This window comes from Nycticebus coucang, chromosome 13, assembly GCF_027406575.1.
Source record: "Nycticebus coucang isolate mNycCou1 chromosome 13, mNycCou1.pri, whole genome shotgun sequence".
NCBI lineage: Eukaryota > Metazoa > Chordata > Mammalia > Primates > Lorisidae > Nycticebus > Nycticebus coucang.
In genome coordinates, this window is record NC_069792.1 from 78,607,001 (window position 1) to 78,623,566 (window position 16,566).

A 16,566-nucleotide genomic window follows, 5' to 3' on the forward strand; every position below is an offset into this window, starting at 1 on the left:
GGAAATAGAAGTGAAAAATTATGGCAGAAAATTCATTTAAAACATTTATGTTGTACTAGTACTTGTTTCCAAGCTCCATCAACCTATTACCAAAAACCAAACAAAAATCCTAAATTCATATGCCATTGTTTCATGACATATGGATTTTCATAATTTCTGCCAATTGAACATATCTTTCTAGGAAATCTTTATAAAGCTATATACAAGGACAGGTATTTTACTGTGCTTAAGGTGTGAACTACTACGGTGTGTTGCAATGTATTTTGCAGAATGTTTGCAAAGAGGCCTAATACCTGTATTTCCTCTTATCCAATCAAAATGCACCCCATTTCAGTATACTTGGAAGTATTATGAGCATAGTGAGTTTGAACAATCACTAATTCACTCATGGAACATGTAAACGGAGCAACTCTCTTCCTCTTTGGAGTTAGGGTGTATAAAAGATGTATCCCTGTGGTTTGGAGCACAAGCTGGACTTCTTTTTTTTTTTTTTTTTTGTGTGTTTTTTTTTGGCCGGGGCTGGGTTTGAACCTGCCACCTCTGGCATATGGGACCGGCGCCCTACTCCTTGAGCCACAGGCGCCGCCCGCACAAGCTGGACTTCTGATGTGCAAATTCCCATCGGACCACTTACCAACCTTGTGCTCTTTTGCATACATCTTAACTCCATTACTTTAGTTTCCTCATCTGTAAAATACAAAACTAATAATAGTATCTATCTCATAAGGTTGTTGTGAAGATTAAATACATGAAAACCACCTTGCATGTAGTAAGTACTAATAAAAATGAGCTCTTTTTGCCTTCCATGTCTACCAACCATGGACGATGAAACATTGCAGGTGACTTGTAGTTCTTCGAAGGTGAGAGTACTGTAGGAACATCTCTACCACTGTTGTCTTTCTTTTTGTAATCACATTTTGTGATCATGAAAAGTTTTGATTATTAATTTATTTTTAGAAATTCTGTAGTAAGTCAAACAGAGGCAGTAGAATATGTTCCTTGATAAAGGACATACAAATAATATCGACACATAATTACACTGAATTGAGATTTACAGAATAAGATACTTCCCTATATAGAACCTTTACTATGGGCATGTATGGAGCAAGGAGGAAAAAATTATAATGAAATAAACTCTCTTGTAGGATTGATGGAGTGAGCAACCCTTTCCTTATATCCTGTGGTCTTTCTTATCTTTCCCCTTGGTACAAATCCAGACAACTGGAAATAATAAGTTATTTTGTAAACTTGTAGCTTTTGAACATTGTTAGACAGGCTAGGTCTGAATGTTAAGCAGGAGAAAGTGCAGGTAAACATTGTAGAGGATTTATTTTAATTAAAAAAAATTCCAACTTGGACACAAAAAGGACAAAATGAATAGGAGCAATTCAGACTTTAAAATGGCGCTGCCTGTGAGCATGTGCAGTGAATACTTGAGTTGGAAAAATCTCTTCTTTGGCACTGAACATTAATAAAGTTAAGCACTACTTTAGAACGATTCAACCGTCAGTAAATTGGCTAAGAACCTTAGGAAAACATGGAAGTAAATCTAATTTTACCTATGTTAACAATCTGAATTTGACTAAGCATGCGTTTTATCTGATGCAACATTATTGAAGAAACACCTGGTTTTCATCCTGAGTCTGGGCAGCAGAGTAGTGGAACTGCCTCATTAAACACCCGGAGGCCTATGCTGTAGGTCAGGATGGCAAACTGGAAGGCTAAGACCAGCCAGCTCTTCGTGCTGCTGACCTGGGATGTATCAGGAGCTTGTCCTGAACCTCAGCTGACTCCTATTTAAATGAAATAAAGAGACTATACTTAATAAGCATTGGAGCACCTTTTAAGCTTAACATTCTAACATGTTCCTCCACCAACAGGAGCTTTTGAGAAGTAATATGTTGGGGGGGTGGGGGAAGACAGGGAATAAATTCTAAACAGATGAGGGTTCAAGTCCTAGCATTACCATTTACAGACTTTGCTAACATCGGCTAGTCCTACAGCTTCAAGGATGTTAATTAACCGGTTTGAGTTTACTCATCTGTACAAGGGAGATTGTACTTTCATAGGCTTGCTGGAAACCTTATATGAGATAATATTATATTAAGTGCTTAGACCACAGGCCAGTGTTTCCTCACCTTTTATCTCACAGCACACTTGAACCTATAGTTAAACTTCCACAGCACACTTAAATTATGTTGATCAAAAAAAGTAGAAAAAAAATATACTTACTGTGCTTTGAATTTCTTTTGAAAATAATTTAATTAATGATTATTAAAATTTTTCACAGCACAGCTAAGATCCTCTCATGGCACACCAGTTGAAAATCACTGCCGTAGGCACTCTTTGGTGGCGCTTGTTTTTTTTTTTTTTTTTTTGTAGAGACAGAGTCTCACTTTATGGCCCTCGGTAGAGTGCCGTGTCCTCACACAGCTCAAAGCAACCTCCAACTCCTGGGCTTAAGAAATTCTCTTGCCTCAGCCTCCCGAGTAGCTGGGACTACAGGCACCCACCACAGTGCCCGGCTATTTTTTGGTTGCAGTTTGGCCGGGGCCGGGTTTGAACCCGCCACCCTTGGTATATGGGGCCGGTGCCTTACCAACTGAGCCATAGGCGCCGCCCAGCTCTTGTTATTATTATACTGATCACTAGAGATCTTGGAGATGGCACCAAAAGGGAATAAATACATACATTCTGGAAAGGGAGTAGAGAATTTTATACCTGCACAAATACTGTGTTCTGAGTTACAGATCTTGGTCAACATCTTGACTAATCATGTCACCAATGTGTGTGACTGGTCATGAGGAAGAGGCAGAAGAGTGTGGATACTGTTGCTTAACATCATCACCACTAGGAAAATGTTTTGTTTGTGGGTTGTTAACCATGTTTTTATAGGAATTGGCACACAGCCATACACAATGTACACGTATCATTTATTAGGATGTTATCTGTGTAAGGAACAATGAGCAAGTTCAGTTAACATAGAGTTGTTTTCTTCATACTATTTTCTGTTGTTTGACTTGGTCTTCTTAGTGAGATGCATTCATTTCTAGAGTCTGTAAATGCGTTGCTGGGTTTTTATATAACAGAAATTGCCTACAAATTTTCTATGTCCATGAAGTACAGATTTTCCTGAGATGGTTCGTAACTTTTGTCATAAAGGGATTGATGATGAAAAGAGATTAAAGAACCACTGATATTTGAATCTCCTAAATAAGTGTGAATTGCCCATACTTACTTAAATGTCAAACTATTATCAATAATTTTACTCTCAATTCTTGGCCTGAAAGTGCAGGATGGATATTCTTCATTCATTCATTCACTTGGTCTTGTAACAAACACACAGAGAACCTATCAGGTTGTATGTCCAGGCAGTGTACTCATAGTTGGAGATGGAATTATGAATAAGATACACACTCTGCCATCAGAAGTCATCAGTCTTGTCTACTCTTGAGAGTTGTGAGAGGCACATATCCAGAATGCTGTGGAAACATAGATGAGCAACCATTACATCTGCCCATGCCATTGGGAAAGGCTTCTCAGAAGAGCTGGTATTTGACTGGGTTCAGCAGAAAGAGAGGTGGCGAAGGACATCTTAAACAGCAAGGTTTAGGAGGAAGAGAGGCTGCACACTTACACTGGGACTGGCAAGCTTTCTGACTAGCTGCAGTGGGAACTGGCATGGGGAATGGGGAAGAGGGCCAGGAAGCAAACTGGAGAAGCCGGGAGGGATCATGCAGCATCTGTGCACTCTAGAGGATTGATGCTTCCTGCAGGCAAAGTGCACTGGCTGTTGTGTGGCGGTGGCTGCGTGGTGCTGTCACTGTTTGCTGGATGGTCATTTACCTTATTTGCTAATTCTTGCTGTCAGAGAAATGGTTCCAGATGCTGAGGAATGAAGAAAAAATGTCTCAGAGGAAAACTGAAAGATACTTTTATCTAATTTTTTTATTTTTCAAATCAAGAGGTGAACACCAATATTTATTTTTTGCTGACACACTGCCCTGGTTCATTCTGGGATGGTTTCTATTGACAAGCTGATGAAGGGTTTTAAGCAGAGAAAGCATGTTCCTTGTGAACTACATTAAACAAGATCCTAATTAAAGCAATTTACAAGTAATTGACCATTACTTTCCAGCTATGACACAAAGATTATGTTGGATTAAGCTTTGGTGGACTGCCGCTAGGTAACATATCCTAGAAGTCAAATTTTTTTAAAAACGCACGAGGACTTTTATAAACTCTCACTGGAGAAGAGTATAAATCAGCCTTGGTATACAACAGATCTCACTCCAGAGTGAAAAGTGTTAGATTATATAAGTACACATAACTATACATGTGCCTCTAAGGTGTCTTTTAATGTTTTTGCTCAGCAGGGAAGCCATTTAACATCCTGAAAACTTGAAATGACAAGTAATGAAGTAAATGGGCCCAGATCTTGAACCCTCCAGTGGCTGTAGGCAGTTATCCTGTGGCTGGGAAAGCTCATAAAGATAAATGATTTCATTGTGGACCACATGCCATGGCTTGAAAACAGCCTTCAGTGCATGGGTGTTTTTCATAAGGACAGCTTTGTGCATCGGCTATTTTTGTTTTCATTTCAAGGCCATTTCAAAAGCTATTTATATATCTGGATTTTGCCTTGTCATGTAGAAAGTCAGTTTTATAGCCAGGCCATACAGTCAGAACTGGAGAATAAGATGAGAAATATATATTTCTTGATATCTTATTTCCCTTTCCTACACACTCCTTATTTCTTCTGGGCTGAGAGTGGTTTCATTTGATCTGTATCTCAGGCTAATAAAATTCCTCTTTTTTTTTTTTTTGATAACTTTTAGATGGAAATGCATTTCTAAACCACCAGCTGGTCAGAACTTTATTGGACCTAAACATGAAAATGTAGCAACTGAAAAGGGAAGATGAGCTAGAAATCATACCCGAACGTCAAAGCCTCCCCGAGAGACAATGCCATGAATCCAGAGTAAGGAAATGCATCCTTGAAGATCTGCACCCTACAAATACCATAGACAACTCTGAAGCAGTTCTGACAGTGACATTATGGATGCTTTACATGAGTTTGAGGATCCATTTGTAGACCAAGAACTTAGAGATGCCAAGGGGAAGTAAAAACCACTTAAGAGAGGAAAGAGAAAATGATATGTTATTTATTCATGGTTTTGACTGGGACATAAAAGCAAAAATAAAAGGTGCTTTCGTGACAGCTTCCAGTATTCCATCTTGTGTCACTTCACCTTACTCTCTGCTTGGTTTTGTTTTACTGGATTTTTTATGTTTTTCTTTTTTGAGACAGTTTTACTCTGTCGACCTAAGTTGAGTGCCATGGCATCATCATAGCTCACAGCAACCTCAAACTCTTGGGCTCAGGTGATCCTCATGACTCAGCTTCCTGAGCAGCTGGGACTACAGGCATCCACCACACTGCCTGGTTGGTTTTTATGTTTTCTCACTCTTGCTCAGGCTGATCTCAAACTCCTTAGCTGAAGCAATTCACCCGCCTTAGTCTCCCAGAGTGCTAGGATTACAGGTGTGAGCCATCAAGCCTGGCAGAGTACTTATTTGTGGTTTGTTTGTCCAATAGCCTGTTCAATATCTCCATATCTTCTTCTTTTTTTTTTTTTTTTTTTTTGAGAATTACTTCTACGTGGATTCAAACCATGCCCTTTAGGTGGTCTGCCATTAAGAGTGCCTCACCTTCCCAAATGCAGTTATCTAGTTCAAGGCAGCAGATAGGTTCAAGGCCTCAGGACTTTCTAAACTGGCTCTAAGGGAGCAGATGACTAATTCCTGCTGTTGGAAGCTATGGGAAAAGTGGCTTGGAAGCTGCTGGGTGGCCACTATGTGAGACAGCCCAAGCTCTTAATAAAGCAGGATGAAACTGAGCCTCTGAATGTGCAGAAGAGAAGGGAGGGTGCTGCTGTTCCCTGCCCCTGGGGGCAGACGGTATCAACCCCCTATCTTTGTTGTTGTCTATATACATGAAATATTCAGGTATCCTCATAAAATCTCCTTGTGCCTAACTTATCTCAAGGTAGAGTTTCAGGATTTATATACGAAAGGTTCCTAATAAAATTGTTCAGTTCTTAGGAATTAAGATGGTTCTTATTGTTGAATTAGATATCTAACTATATCTTAAAAGTGTTGTCTTTTTAGCACAAAAATTAAGAAGTTGATAAATAAATCTAAATAATATTCTGTAAAAACAAAAATTAACTTGTAAACTTTAATATTTAAGAAACAGTACTAATTAATTCTTGAAGACAAAGGAGAATAGGGATATGATCTTTTTTTTCCTTTTTAAAATAAATGTAAGTTGTTCTATGTGTGGGAGGATCTGAGAGTCACCTGGACCAAGTGTACTTTGTACTTAACATTTTTTCCCCCTCAGTAAGTAAATTATTGTAGCCTGTTGATATTTAACTTCTTCCCTCTGTGAAACTGAGGTATGACCATGTTCAACTCCTAAGACAGTCAGATGAGCGGTCTAGGTCCCTTGAGATCTTCTTCATTTGAGCTCTTGGTCTATAAACATACTGCTCACATCTTTTATTTATTTATTTTTTTAATGGGCCAGGCATGGTGGCTCATGCCTCTAATCTTTTTATTTATTTATTTATTTTATTGCTGGGGATTCATTGAGGGTACAATAAGCCAGGTTACACTGATTGCATTTTTTAGGTAAAGTCCCTCTTGCAACTGTGTCTTGCCCCCAGAAGGTGTGGCACACACCAAGGCCCCACCTTCCCTCTCTCCTTCCCTCTCTCTGCTTTTCTTTTCCCCACCCTTCCCTCCTTGTTTCTCTCTCTGCTCTCCCCTTTCCCCACCCCCACTATGACCTTAATTGTCATTAATTGTCCTCATATCAAAATTGAGTACATAGGATTCATGCTTTTCCATTCTTGTGATGCTTTACTAACAATAATGTCTTCTACTTCCATCCAGGTTAATACAAAGGATATAAAGTCTGCATTTTTTTTAATAGCTGAATAGTATTCCATGGTATACATACACCACAGCTTGTTAATCCATTCCTGGGTTGGTGAGCATTTAGGCTGTTTCCACATTTTGGCGATTGTAAATTGAGCTGCAATAAACAGTCTAGTACAAGTGTCCTTATGATAAAAGGATATTTCCCCCTTCTGGGTAGATGCCCAGTAATGGGATTGCAGGATCAAATGGGAGGTCTAGGTTGAGTGCTTTGAGGTTTCTCTCATACTTCCTTCCAGAAAGGTTGTACTAGTTTGCAGTCCCACCAGCAGTGTAAAAGTGTTCCCTTCTCTCCACATCCACGCCAGCATCTGCAGTTTTGAGATTTTGTGATGTGGGCCATTCTTGCTGGGGTTAGATGGTATCTCAGGGTGGTTTTGATTTGCATTTCTCTAATAGATAGGGATGATGAACATTTTTTCATATGTTTATTAGCCATTTGTGTGTCTTCTTTAGAAAAGTTTCTATTCGTGTCTCTTGCCCATTGATATATGGGATTGTTGGCTTTTTTCATGTGGATTAATTTGAGTTCTCTATAGATCCCAGTTATCAAGCTTTTGTCTGATTGAAAATGTGCAAATATCCTTTCCCATTGTGTGGGTTGTCTATTTGCTTTGGTTGTTGTCTCCTTAGCTGTACAGAAGCTTTTCAGTTTAATGAGGTCCCATTTGTTTATTTTTGTTGTTGTTGCAATTGCCATGGCAGTCTTCTTCATGAAGTCTTTCCCCAGGCCAATATCTTCCAGTGTTTTTCCTATGCTTTCTTTGAGGATTTTTATTGTCTCATGCCTTAAATTTAAGTCCTTTATCCATTTTGAGTCAATTTTTGTGAGTGGGGAAAGGTGTGGGTCCAGTTTCAGTGTTTTACATGTGGATATCCAGTTTTCCCAACACCATTTACTGAATAGAGTCTTTCCCCCAAGGTACATTCTTCTTTGGTTTATCAACGATTAGGCTGTTATAAGATGTTAGTTTCATTTCCTGGCTTTCTATTTGATTCCAAGTGTCTATGTCTTTATTTTTGTGCCAGTACCATGCTGTCTTGACCACTATGGCTTTGTAGTACAGACTAAAATCTGGTATGCTTATGCCCCCAGCTTTATTTTTATTACTAAGAACTGCCTTAGCTATATGGGTTTTTTTCTGGTTCCATACAAAACGCGAATCATTTTTCCCAAATCTTGAAAGTATGATGTTGGTATTTAATAGGAATGGCATTGAATAGGTAGATTGCTTTGGGAAGTATAGACATCTTAACAATGTTGATCCTTCCCATCCATGAGCATGGTATGTTCTTCTATTTGTTAATATCCTCTGCTATTTCCTTTCTGAGGATTTTATAATTTTCTTTATAGAGGTCCTTAACCTCCTTCGTTAGGTATATTCCTAGGTATTTCATTTTCTTTGAAACTATGGTGAAGGGAGTTGTGTCCTTAATTAACTTCTCGTCTTGACTGTTTTTGGCGTATACAAAGGCTACTGACTTGTGGACATTGATTTTATATCCTGAAACATTACTGTATTTTTTGATGACTTCTAGGAGTCTTGTGCTTGAGTTGTTGGGATTCTCTAAGTATAAGATCATGTTGTCAGCAAAGAGGGAGAGTTTGACCTCCTCTGCTCCCATTTGGATTCCCTTTATTTCCTTGTCTTGCCTAATTGTATTGGCTAGAACTTCCAGCACTATGTTGAATAGTAAAGGTGACAGAGGACAACCTTGTCTGGTTCCAGTTCTAAGAGGAAAAGCTTTCAGTTTTACTCCATTCAGCAAAATATTGGCTGTGGGTTTGTCATAGATAGCTTCGATCAGTTTTAGAAATGTGACACCTATGCCTATACTCTTCAGTATTCTAATTAGAAAAGGATGCTGGATTTTATCGAATGCTTTTTCTGCATCTATTGAGAGTATCATATGATCTTTATTTTTGCCTCTGTTAATATAGTGGATAACGTTAATGGACTTGCGTATGTTTAACCAGCCTTGCATCCTTGGGATGAAACCTACTTGATCATGATGTTTGACTTTTTTGATGATAAGCTGTAATCTATTGGCTAGGATTTTGTTGAGAATTTTTGCATCTATATTCATGAGTGAAATTGATCTGAAATTCTCCTTTTTGTTTGGGTCTTTTCCCTGTTTTGGTATCAGGGTGATGTTTGCTTCATAGAACATGTTGGGGGAAGATTCCTTCTTCCTCAATTTTTTGGAATAATTTCTGCAGTACAGTAATAAGCTCTTCCTTGAAGGTTTGATAGAATTCTGGAGTGAAGCCATCTGGACCAGGGCATTTTTTGGTTGGAAGCTTTTTTATTGTTTCTTTAATCTCAGTGCTTGAAATTGGTGTGTTCAGGAGCTCTATTCTTCCTGGCTAAGTCTAGGGAGAGGGTGTGATTCCAAATATTGATCCATTTCCTTCACATTGTCAAATTTCTGAGCATAGAGTTTCTGGTAGTATTCAGAGATGATCTCTTGTATCTCTGTGGGATCAGTTGTTATTTCCCCTTTATCATTTCTGATTGAGGTTACTAGAGATTTTACTTTTCTATTTCTCGTTAGTATACTGCTCACATCTTAAAGTTGTTTGTAAAACAGATCAACTTTTTTTTTTTTTTAAGTTTTATAGAACATTTGAGAAAGGAGCTGGCAGAGTTCCTTGAGATCTGTTTTTTTGAAAAAGCTTGTACTTGAATAAATGTTGGGACAGTCATTCTCGGGTACATTTTAAAGGTTAACATTTGTCAATCATTGTTGACAAGCTTGTGCTTTTGACAAATCATTGTGCTTTTGTGTTTAGAAAATACTCAGGGTGAATTTTATGTAAGATCAATTTCTTACAGAATACAGACATTTGCCAGTATTTGTGTAAGTAGTTTGATTATACTGGTATTGGACTTTTCTTGGGGATCCAAAGAAAGAAAACTGAAAAGAGAACTTATGAAAATGGATTCTGATTTTATAAGTTTTCCACATTTTCTGATTAAAAAATGTCCACTATTTTATTGTAAAGTTCTGCTTGCCACCCCTCTCCCCCCGAAGATATCCTTCAGTGATATCTTTAAATATCACACTATATCTTTTGGATCCACTGTATCATTTAGATGTGATAGATACAGAATAAGAAATTATTTATTTCAAAAGTATCTTATTTACAGAAGTCCTAATCAGTGGACTTGACCCGTGATATTAGCTGTGTCAAATGAAAACACAATGAGAGCTTGATACATGTGATGCTATATCTATAAGCATCTATATCTATGCTTTTGCTTTGTTTTGCATTTTTTTTTTTTAAGTTGCAGAAGGCACTTGATTTTCTGTTTTTCTTTGCCGTGGTACTGGGTGCTCAGCTGTTGGTCATTATCTTGCTGGCTTGTCATCTTGTCAGCTGGGGCTCACCGGAAATCAGAGGGATGCTTTTTGGAGGAATGTGAGGATGTGCCTGCAATGGTTACATTTCTCCCCGTTCTAAGGTTTTTAAATAAGCTAGAGCAACAGCGTGACATTTTAAAGATAGATGAGATAGAAGGGACCAAACTACTGACAGCTGGAGGGGTAAATGAGAAAATGATTACAACCTAAATTCTGCAGCAGGGAAGCAGTAACTGCATAAGCCGAAGAAAGCAGGGTGTTCAGAACAATAGTAAGTAGAGACACCAAAAGAAGAGATACTAAAGACATTTTGGGAGGAAAATATAGTGCTTGGGTTTTGCAAATGGCACAGTTTTTCACAGCTTTAATTATGGGGGGATAACAACTAGGCTATCAGGAAAGGGGCCTTTGCCACATGGTACTTATTTAGCACCTACCAGTGAATAGGTGCCAAATTAATTACGACAGTTAGGAGCTTTGCACAGGTTGTTAGGCATTAAATTCCTTTACAGTGGCCTGGATGAGTCCGCATTTTGTTTGCTTGCCAGACGATTTCTGCTGTAACAGGTGCTTCTGTGGCTCCCAGTCTGGGAACAGATCTGAGTCTTGCTGCGGGTAACCCCCTGGGGGCTGAGCCCGCACCAGTGTAATTACAAGAACCTTATCTCCCCTGGTCCCTTTCCGGCAGAGTCCAGGGTGCCAGTGTGGCCATCAGCTCTGTTTGTTTAGTGCTGTAATCATGGCCAGCGTCCCTGCACACCTGTCGTCTGGCGTGAGGCCCTTCAGTGCCAGCTGCTTTCTCTCCAGCTGCTTTCATCGCTGCTGCTGTTGCCATTGCCTCTGCCTCCTTTGCCTTTTTGGCCATGTCAGCAATGAAGATTATGGTAGGGCGAGAGATAACGGTTAGCTGTAGGGTTGAATTTGTGCTACTCTGCCTTACCTCTTGTCTGGCAGCCTGTGTTCCACCTGAGCCAAGTGGTGGGCAATAGAAGTGCGAGAGGTGGACGCCCCTTCTCCCAGCCTATGCAGGAGGCTGTGCACCTGACCCTGGCACTGATACATGCTGGACGTCACAGGGCTTTGTTTCTCCCTCAGGTGCAATAGTGCTGTTGTCTTTCTCCAGTGGGATCAGTATAAGAGGGGGTCCATGGAATGTAATGATAATAATAAAACTAGCAATAAAACCAGCTGCTGCCGTGCCAGCCGTTGTGACGAGATCTGCACACATATCAGTTTATTTAATTCTCCCAATGATTTGCAGGCATGTAGGCCCTGTTTCTGGAGTCACTGGCTCTGGTATTTAGTCTTGGCTCTGCCAATTGTCAGCTATATGACCTGAAGCAAAATACCTTGCATTCTTTACGGATGTCTAAAGATGCTAGTGAAAATGGGGCCTGTCTTATTTAAACCTTAAGAACCTGACTGAAGAGCCTAAAAGCACACCTGGGAGAATAAGTTAATGGTGAGGCTTCTTCTGCATTTTGTTTATTTTATAGCTTTAATTTTATACAATCTTACTGTCTTTTTGAATGGAGACATTTCCTGTGCCTTCTTCACATCTTTATGTCCCTCTAATACTCTGCTGCCGATTTCCTGTTATGATGTTGATGACAATCCTCCCCCCCCCAGTATTGATTGATAAACTGATTTACCAAAATTGGGACTAGGCAGGAGAAAGATATAAAGTGAACAGTCATTGAGGTTTGCCAATCCCTGAATCCACTTGGCTTATGGAGCTATGTGCATTTAAAACGTAATTGTCCCAACAACACTATGCTGTAGGAACTATTGCTTTTCCCATTTTATAAAGAAAGAGAATGAGTATTGGAGAGGTGATGCAATTTGCCGTGCCCTGTTCACCTGATGAGTGGAGCTGTCAAGATTGACATCTGCAGCTGGGAGTGGGGCCCACTAGTGGGAGAGACCCAGGAACTAGCAAATAAGTTCAATATTGTAGCAGAAATTGTAACAGAGGCATGTATGAAGTTCTAGGGATGTGTTTTGCAAGAGTCAAAGAGGGTATCTACCTGGGAAAAAAAGCCCTCACATCCTAAAATACCTAGTTGGGTGATCATGAACAAATTACTCCACCTTATTCGTGCCTCATTTTTCTCATTTAGAAATGAGAGGGACGGTAGACCTGGCCCCCCAAACACTCCTCTAACTTGGAAACCTCTATTCCATTCTAATCCTGCTTGCCTTTATAATAGACAGGCTCTTCAGGAACTTGCCCCTGCTGAGACTTTCTGGTTCCCTGGTGGCGTGAGGAGCTGCTGACTGTTCTCCCTGCCCCTGGCCTAAAGTGGACTCTCCTTGTCCGTGCCATTGCCTGATCACAGCCTTAGCTGTCACAACCTGGACGATGACAGGAAGAAATTCTTGTCATTCTTAGATTCCTCTCTGCTGTGCTCACTGGCACGGTGACTACAGCTGGGGGAAATGTCACATTTGCACTTCACAGGAGGCAGCATCACTCAGAGCTCGATGCCTTGTGGCTGCAGAAGCAGCTGGTGGTGGCTGACAGTGCTGGCGGAGAGCAGTGCCTTGTGTAGCCTCTGCCCCCAGTTGGTGGAGTTGGAATTGTAGCTCCTTCCCCTGGTTACGATGTTACTTAACCCCACTGTAGCTCGTTTGCTTCTTTGTAAGTGATAATCACATCTACCCTGAGATTTTGTTGTGAAGATCTAATGAATTAATACACGTGTAATGCTCAGAATACTCTCAGATAGTGTTTATTATTATAACAGCCCAAAAAGCATTTTGCTCGTCTTTCTTGCCTACTGAAGTGCCCAATCCCAAGACAGGACAGAGAATGACAGTTTCACTTTCCCCAGCAATTCTTGCAGTTCTGGGAAACTATGGAATCCAGTTCTTTCCAATAAGAAATCAGAGGCAGTTTGCTGGGGGATGTCTGAGAAAAATTTGCTTTCCTCATGCAAGGAGAGATTGAAGGTAAGCTCTCTGTCCTCTGCCTCTTCCGGTCCTGCTTCTGTACGTTGTCATATGAGGTTGCAGAGAGCATGCGCCTGCTGCAGCCGCTCTGTGGCCAAAGGTGGGACAGATTTGGTCACGTTGAGGATGAGAGGACAGAGAGATGAAAAGCAGCTGTGTCTTTGAGGACACACTGAGCTGCTGATTACCCGACAGCTGTCTATCATGGCTAGTCTTGTTCTGTGAGATAAATAACAATGATAAAACCCAATTGTTTAGGGCATTTTTATTTTAATATTCCATTCCTTGTTCCCCAAAGCACCCTGACATACTTGCATCCCAACGACCTCCTAGGACAGAGCTTCATGGTGCTAGCGACTGTGAATATCACCTACAAGCAAAGGACTCCAGAGCTATCATGTGGTTGCTTAAATGTTTCACATGTGCTTTTGACGAGGACGTATCCTATGCAACACGAGATCAGCTCAAGCATATTGAAGGGATACTTGCCTGAGAGAAATCCCTTCCTGAGTCTCAGGGAAACTGTTGTTAATGTTGAAAACATTTCTCTGAGCTCACTCACCTTCCCTGAAAGATGTCCAAATGCCTATGCAACCTACCGCCTATCTGATTCTATCAGAGAAACCATTTTACTTCTCAGCAACTGAAAGAGATGGGGATGAAATATTTTTCTGAAGTGTTCCAGGACTGCACCGGCAGCAAAACACAGTAAACTGTTTATCAGCTCTTAAATTTTTTATATCAGGGAAGTTTAGCAAACTGTCAAAAACTGCCTGAAATTGAGTTTCTATAAAAATGGCTTCTAAATTGGTATTGAGAATGCTAGTTTCTCTAAACTTCTACAGGATTCAGTTAGGAATTGTCATGCAAAGAATTCCTTGAGACTTTTTAAGATGGGATTGCCAGGTTGCTGAGAACCCGGGCGATGTCTTCTGAAATCTACCAACATTTGTTCTAGACTTTATGGTTTACAGTTTACCAGGGACCTTATAGTTTATCAGGTCATCTTCCAGGTGCTGTCATAGTTGATAGCTCATTAAACTTACAAGAATGCTCTGAAGCAGGTATTGCTTGAGGCTGTTGAAATTCAAAGGGCATCAAGAAAGCTTACCTGTCTTACTTAGGAAATAGCACCCTCATCTTGTCTCCCTCTCCCTAACTAAGTAGCTGTGTTATCTCCTAGGGGGAGTGCAGGGTTGGGAGCCTGAAGACCCAGCTGCAGGTGTCAGCTCTGAGCTGGTTTTGCTGAGTGATAGCTGATGCGCCATTGATGTCTCTCCCCTTCATTTTCCTTGTTTGTAGAATGAGAGATTGAATTCAAGATGATCTTTAAAGTTCTTTGGGTTAAGCATGGTCATCTCCTGATAGTGCTAGTACTTTTAGAATCACTCTTTAAAACAGCAGTTCTCAACCTGTGGGTTGCGACCTCTTTGTGAACGACCCTTTCACAGGGGTCACCTAAGACCATCCTGCATATCAGATATTTACACTACAATTCATAACAGTAGCAAAATTACAGTTATGAAGTAGCAACAAAAATAATTTTATGGTTGGGGGTCACCACGACATAATGAACTGTATTAAAGGGTGATAGCATTAGGAAGATTGAGAACCACTGCTTCTACATAATGTTGTCATCAACTCTTTAGGTGGTGAGAAGAAAACACTGAGCTTTAGAATGTGCTATAGTCAGAAATTAAAAAGGAGAAGACAGTGGAATAGAAAATAAAAATACTGACTTGGAAATTCCTTGTGTTTTATAACTTTGCCTCGGGTTAATCTTATTTAACAGTCTGAATCTAATGAACCAAACCACTGTCTGGTCTCTCATTCATTCATTCAACCTTGCTGTTGTGTCTACTGGGTTCCAGCCACTGTTCTAGGCATAGGTAGAGCATCCACTTTGCTAGATGCTGAGCATAGGATGATAAACATGAAAGATGGAGCTTCTGGTCTAGATGACAGAGTGGGGACAGATAATTCAATAAGCTATTATAATCCTAGCCGGGAGTTGTGGTAGGCATCTGTAGTCCCAGCTGCTTGGGAGGCTGAGGCAAGAGAATCACTTACGCCCAACTGCTTGAGGTTCCTGTGACATCACAGCACTAGAGGCACTATACCACGGGCAACATAATGAGACTCTATTTCAAAAAGAAAAAAAAAAAGATATTATAATTCGTGTGATAGATGCAGTGGTGGGGAAAGTTCAGAGTGCTAAGGGAGTGAGTAGGAAGGACAGTTACCCCAGGTGGGGTATAAGGGAGACTTTCTGAAGCATAGCCAAGAGATGGTTGGGAGGGAGGAGGAGCAGATGATAGTCCTAGGCTGAGACACCTGCTCCTAGACTGCCCCAGAGGTGAGCAAAGCCATTATGTATTAGATGGAGTTAAAAAATAGTTCAATTTATAGTTGGCACTTAGAAGGGAGAGGTAAGATGTTAAGTGTGGCCAAAGCTGTTACTGATGTGGCCATATCAGGCCTTGTAAGCCGTGGATTGGCATTCAGCTTGTATTCTAAAAGTAAGGGTAAATAATATTGAAAACTATATTTCTTTATTTATTTTTTACTGTTGGGGATTCTTTGAGGGTACAGAGAACCGGGTTACACTGATTGCCCTTGTTAAGTAAAGTCCCACTTACAATTATGTCCCACCTCCTGAAAAATATTTTGAATTTACCTTTTATTAAACTTCTTCCCTTGTCATGGGTTTGAATACTGTTTAATATTACCTATTCAATGTCTCTGCCTAAATACAAAGTGGACATAAACTTTGTGTGCAATTTATTATGTTAAACTATTTTTTCTTTTCTTTTCTTTTTATTAAATCATAGCTGTGTACATCAATGCAATTGTGAGGTACAATGTGCTGGTTTTATATACAATTTGACATATTTTCATCACATTGGTTAACATAGCCTTCCTGGCATTTTCTTAGTTATTGTGCTAAGACATTTATATTCAACATTTAGTAGGTTTCACATGTACCCTTGTAAGATGCACTGTAGGTGTGGTCCCCCCAATTACCCTCCCTCCACCCATCCTCTCCCCTCCCGTCCATTTCCCCTTTTCCCATATTCTTAGGTTATAACTGGGTTATAGCTTTCATATGAAAGATACAAATTAGTTTCATAGTAGGGCTGAGTACATTGGATACTTTTTTTCCCATTCTTGAGATACTTTACTAAGAAGAATATGTTCCATGTGAACATGAAAGAGGTGAAGTCTCCATTTTTCTTTAAGGCT

General features: G+C 40.0%; 1 long non-coding RNA gene across 1 annotated transcript in view; it reads left to right on the forward strand.

Moving 5' to 3' along the window:
• LOC128563156 (uncharacterized) overlaps positions 1 to 5,212 on the forward strand; it is a 60,921-nt gene extending 55,709 nt beyond the window's left edge. Inside the window, exon 5 of the long non-coding RNA XR_008373752.1 lies at positions 4,839 to 5,212. This is a non-coding gene — a long non-coding RNA (uncharacterized LOC128563156). The remainder of the gene's footprint in view (positions 1 to 4,838) is intronic.
• The last annotated feature ends 11,354 nt before the right edge of the window (positions 5,213 to 16,566 follow it).